Source organism: Hemicordylus capensis, chromosome 3, assembly GCF_027244095.1.
Source record: "Hemicordylus capensis ecotype Gifberg chromosome 3, rHemCap1.1.pri, whole genome shotgun sequence".
Taxonomy (NCBI): domain Eukaryota; kingdom Metazoa; phylum Chordata; class Lepidosauria; order Squamata; family Cordylidae; genus Hemicordylus; species Hemicordylus capensis.
Window position 1 is genome coordinate 144,163,212 of NC_069659.1, and position 6,321 is coordinate 144,169,532.

The following is a 6,321-nucleotide window of genomic DNA, read 5'->3' on the forward strand; positions in this document are numbered from 1 at the left end:
AACATCTCCCTTGGTGCACTTAGAGGCGTGGGGGAAGAGAACACAAATCAAAGCTGCCTTGATTTTCTTTTCTACATGTTTTAATCTCCAGAAATGAATTCTTGGACCCTTTCCCTCAACTCTTCCATTAGCAGAGGTGACAATTTTCAAGTTGTTCAAATCAATGCTAACAGTTTCCTTAAAGACAAGGAGATGATGGATTCTTGATAAATGATTGCTTTAAACCTAGAAAGGTCTATCTGAAAGGTAAAATGTGTAGTACATATATCAAGTATACACGCCCCCCCCCATAACCATAAGAGACTATTTATTTTTCAAAATTTACTTGTTATATTTATACAACATTATTTTTACAGCAGGTTATATATGGTTTTCAGTCTGGCATTAACTCAGGGCCATCCATTTTAGTATCAGAACTATATCTTTTGCCTTCAGACTACTTGCTGGCTACTAACACATAAAGTCATTTTTAAAAATCTGAAAAAAATTACTATTTTAGTAAAAATTTACTAAAATTTACTACGTTGACTTGTAAAGGGGAAGGATCTGCAATAAAGAGAACCAGTGAAGGGGAGCGGGATGGACCACACCTTTAGCCATGTAACCATGAATATCCTGTGGCCACAACTAAACCTTTTTGAGAATGTGGCATTAAACCACTGTTTAGCATGCCTTGTATTTCTTATTGAAACAACAACAAAAGAACAACAAGTTGTTCTGGTAAGAATTAATCTGCGTTGTTAGGCAGTTCACACATTAGCCCACTTGCACCTCAAACATTCATGCGTCCACTATTTTGGATTGGGGTGGATGACATAATCACAAACTATGCCATTGAGGTGTCCCTATATGTCCCTACAACTGTACCTGATTAGGTTCATATTGATCCAGGCATTGCAAAGCTGATAGGAGGGGACACATACACGGAAGGACACACGGACACACACACAGAATGCCAGGTGATCTCATAAGCCTACTGGAAAGCTAAAAACAGCTAAAAGTAATCTGTGCTGAGTGCACATGTTATGAATCCAAACAAGATAGTGAGTCTACCTTACAAGGAGATTGGACAAGATGGATCAATTCATGGACATTCCCATCTCCATGGTTCTTCCTTTCATGTTTCCACTTCCAAGATGCCTGCCTTCTCCAGGCTCTTCCAGTGGCAGATCTCAGCTGAGATATGTTCAGGCTTGACAACAAAGAGAAATTAGAGAGGGTTATCTTCAGTGATGGCCTTCACATGGGACAGTTTCATCAAATGATAAGGAACCTGATCTGTTGAAAGTCACCAGAGAGTTATTCGCACTTGGCTTCAGGCTTTGGGGTAAACATTGAACGAAGCCACTTTGAAGTACGCTTGCAGCATTGAGGGAAGCAGCCCCTCCCCTCTGCTCTTGGTTTTCTTTTGAAACAAGTTCGCATGGCATGCTCCATGTTTTCCTTCTAGCCAATGGGGGTGGGGGTGGGAAGAGAGCGAGCTCCTGCAGAGATAGATCTGCATTTCTGAAGACAGCATGTCTCTTATCATGCTAATAATTCTATGTCCTTGCCTCTCCCATTTGCATTTTCAGAAAAGTAGCTTACAACCAGCATTTTAAAAACCTGGACATACGTCGAGATAAGCTAGAATTCTCATCACAAAGCCCGGTTTGTGTGTGGAGTGGGTCCAAAAATCTCAAAGGGACTTTGAGGTAAGTTTGGCTGGTGTGTGAATCCACACACTCTCTTCTGAAGGAGATTCAGGGCAGAAGCCCCATGTGTAAAGCTTCCAGGTGATTTTGCTACTTGGTGGAGTGTTAAGAGCCTGTGGTTAAATGTATCTATTTATTTATTTATTTTTACATTTCTATACCGCCTTTCGCTAAAAGAAAACCCCAAGGCGGTTTACAAAAATTTAAACATACAATAAAAAGCAATAAAAACATCAAGTAATAAAAACCAAGCTAAAAACATATAAAACAAGCATAAAAACTTTAAATAAAGACAACACACTCTTTAAGATTAGTGTATAAGGTCAAGAAGGGTTGCCATTTGAAAATTTTGTTTTTGTTTTGTGTTTTGCTGGAAGGACTGCAGTGCCTGACACTTGCCCCTCAGGCAGAAATCTGCAAAGGAAGCCTTTCCTTTCATCAAGATGAGGTGATAGGGAAAATCTTCACCTGATAAACTTCTCTGCACCAAAAGGTTAAATGTACAGAAGCCTGCCAGGGTGGGGTGAGTGGGGGGACCGTTTGCTCATAATAAAGGCATGTAGCAATATATTTCAACAGAGATACTGTTTAATGTTTCCATCTTCCCCCTGCGGTATGTGAAAGGCAGGCTACAGCCTTGCACTGACTGAGTGGCCCTGGGTGTGGTGCTGCCTCTCGATCACCATGGTTTATCTTTCAGTGAAAACACCAATGATCTATTTTGTGGCATTAAGGACTGCCAACCATTCTGCTGACTAAACTTACAATATAAATGACTGATATGATTTCATACTTGCCAACATGACCCTATTTCTCAGTGGGAAAATAGGGGCATGTTGGCAGGTATGTTATTTTTTTTCTGAAAGCAGGTGAAATTTAATCCGGCTGTTCTTGAGGACAAACTACATGTCATGTAGAGACCTTACGCCATTTAACCTGCTTTCCAATGCTGATATCATGACTCATGACATCTAATAAGGCCACACAATCCTATGCACATTTACTTGGAAGCCGTCTCAAAGAATTCACTGTGACTGCTTCTGCAGCAAGCAAAAGGGCTGGACATAAAAAACAATTTAAAGTCATTTATCTTCTCCATAGCTGTACTACATGCAGCGTATGTTGATGATGTAAGAATACCTTCCGAACTTGAATGAGGCCCCCTTCTTGTGAATACAACTTGGGTAATACTGACATACTAGAGAAACAGCAGGGGGAGGAGAAGGTAGCATGCAAAATGTTCCGTGCCCACTCTTTTCCAGAATGCCCTCACATTCACCTTTTGCCCCACAAGGTTCTAAAAAGGACTAAACAATTTTGGTCCTCCAGCTGTATAGTTTATAACACAGCATTTTTTGGACTACAACTTGCTGCTGGGGTCAACCTCTGGCTTGCTTATTCCCTTAGCAGGGCCTCAGAGTAAAGGGGGAAGGGGTTTCTCTCCACCCTTAGGACCACTTGTCCTCAGCTATCACCAGAGGATCCCGCTACCTTGCTCATCGCTGGCCACTGCTGCCTTATTCAGGGAGGAGCACGTCCTATTTCTGTCCCCTCCTTGCACCCCCTTTGAGCCTTTATTTGCCCCTTAGTATTCTCTTGCCCTTGATCACCCCTTCTGAGTCCTCCCTTATTCCCTCCCATGCCTCATCTTGCCTTCCTTCAGTTTGTTGCATGCCCTCCTGCAGTCATGGCTTCCTGGCTGCACCTTGCTGTTTTGCTTCACTCCATCACAGGGCTGTGATGCTCTGCTTGCCACACGGACCACAGAGGCCCTGGATTGCTTGAGAGGGGGCTCCCTGGTCCTCTCTGTTGCTGTATCGAGCCCGGTAGGCCCCATGCTGGCTGTTGTGTGGGCTGCTAGACCACCAGGGAAGTCCAACATACTTCCCCTGACCACTCTGGTTGAATCGGTAAGAAAGGTGGGTGGACAAACTCCCATCATCCCCAGCCACAGTGGCCATTAGTCAGGGATTATGGAAATTGTAGTCCAACATCTGCAGGAGGGCCAGAGTTGTGCAACCCTGATCTAAAAACATCTTTGCTACAGTTGCTGACTTTTCTTATGCTCATTAGCTTTTCTTGATCTGTTTATTTACAGGAAATTTAACTGCAAGAGCATCTGCTGTCTATTGGACATTTCAAGAGACGAGTAAACCTTCATTTTAAACAGCTGCCTGAGCCTATGCTTTCAAAGCTCTTGTTTCCTCCCCCCAACAACTGGGCCAAAACAGTTTAATACAGGGCTGCCCAACTTTAGCTTTCCAGCTGTTGTAAGACTACAACTCCCATCGTCCTCAGCCACAATGTCCAGTAAGAGCTGGAGGGCTGACACTGGGCAGCCCTGTTTTCAAAGAATAAGTGTAGGCATGAATTGCTTTTTTTTATTTTAATAAAATGTCTATACCTATCCATTTCCATACACCATCTCCCTCAAAGCAACATTTTTAGATAGTTGTACTGAACTGTTTTGTTTGTTGTTGTTTTCTTAAGTTGGCTACTGCTTGTTTATTTTCACAAGTTGCCCAGGATAAATGCAGTCCCTTCATATATCTGGCTATTAGTCTTGTCTCTTACTAGTGCTCATGCCAGCTAATAGAGGGGCCAGTTTTATAAGGCAAACAGCCCGTTGAGAGAGGCCACTGCTACCTAAGGTTATCAGTTGGTTTGGAAAATGGCAAGTTTTTACTGCCAAAATTATTAGCTAAAGCTACCAGCTCATCAGAAGATAAGGGCATGAGTATTTCAGCTGGATCCTCATTCCGATGGAGAGGGGAGAAATATCAGCTGGCTGAATTGCTGGGGCTTAACAGCCTGCCAAGGGCCAATGTAATGTTTAGACTTGAGTATATCTGTGTCAGATTCAATTCAGATAATCACAGGTCACTTTAACCCCTATAATTTATCTCCTTCAAGCTGGGCACACATGGAGCCTTGTTCAAGAAGTTAAAACAGTGGGGGGGGGGGAAGGGCTCCTGGATTACTTCATAATTGCGACGCCTTGTTTGACTTCTAAAAGAAGCGTTTACAAAAGCTCTCTCAAAGGGGACGCCTGAAGGTAGCCTAACCCCACGCAGCAGAGGTGTCAGCCAGTCATAAGGGCAGGGCAAAGAGGTTACAAGAGATAATGGAATCTCCAAGGGGGGAAACAGCACATAGATGCTGCATGACTCACCGAAGGCAGTCTTTGGAATAATCATATCGTGCCACAGCAACCGATACATAGTCCCATTCTGAAAGAAAGCTCCAACACAATCTTCTCTTAATACATATACATCATACACCAAAAAAGGGGATCCAAATACCAAAACCTTGCAACTGGAACATTTTATAAAAGGAAGTTTCTTAGTGCGCAGATAGAAATAGAGGAACTGCTTGCTATAGTCAGTGTGGTGTAGTGGTTAGAGTGCTGGTCTAGGACCGGGGAGACCCAAGTTCAAATCCCCATTCAGCCATGATACTAGCTGGGCCAGTCATTTCTCTCTCAGCCTAACCTACTTCACAGGGTTGTTGTGAGGAGAAATTTAAGTATGTAGTACACTGCTCTGGGCTACTTGGAGGAAGAGCGGGATATAAAATGTAAATAATAAATAAATATTGGAGTGACACCTAAATGACCGAAGGTTAAGTCCAAATAAATAAATATTCCTGTTCATTTTTTTGTATGCGTCGAGAGCTGTCATGTGCTTCATTCATGTTTCTTCAGGGAGCTCCATGAAGACCTGTAACAACCCAGAGCCTATGTAGCATAGGGCGGCCATTGAATCAAGCCTCTACTGCATCTCCCCTGTAGCATCAGGTGAAATAAATATGTGATGTGAGTTTCATGTGTTTAGCATTCCCTCCCGCTGCCCCCAGCAAGGGCTAGCCAATGAAGGAGCAGAGTTGGGATAACGTAGATCCATTTCCTGTTTCTTTACCAAATGTTGCTATCTTCTGGGGATGTGTCAGTGGCAGCTGATATCATGAGTCATGACATCTAATAAGGCCACACAATCCTATGCACATTTACTTGGAAGCCGTCTCAAAGAATTCACTGTGACTGCTTCTGCAGCAAGGAAAAGGACTGGACATAAAAAACAATATAAAGCAATTTATCTTCTTCGTAGCTGAACTACATGTAGCGTATGTTGATGACGTAAAAATCCCTTCCGAAAAATGAGAAGATTTACTTTGGTTTAGAGTAAGTTTAAAACAACAACAAATCTGATTGCTAAGAAGTAGCCTAGCTGGTTAAATTTGCAGGAATATGGTGTAATGAAATCCTGCAGTTATTTCGGGCCAGTTACCAGGAACAAAATGATTTGTTAAGCTTTCAAAGTTCAGTACAAGCCGGAGGGATGTCAAACAAGAACAGTAACCCAGAATTACTGTAAACTCTGTAAAACAAAACAAAACACCAGAACAGAACGCAAGCACTATGCATTACATATAATGGGCTTAGTGGTTAAACTAAAGGGGTATGACCAAATACCAGGATCAGGTTGATGGCATGCACTTGATTGATTGCCTTTGTGCTGCTTTGCTGGCACTGTACCAACTCTCACCTTTAAGGGTGGGCAACAGTACTGTTGGCATAGGTAAGCAAGCAGTGGGCCAACTAATGACAATGAGCTAAAATTGCAGCTGT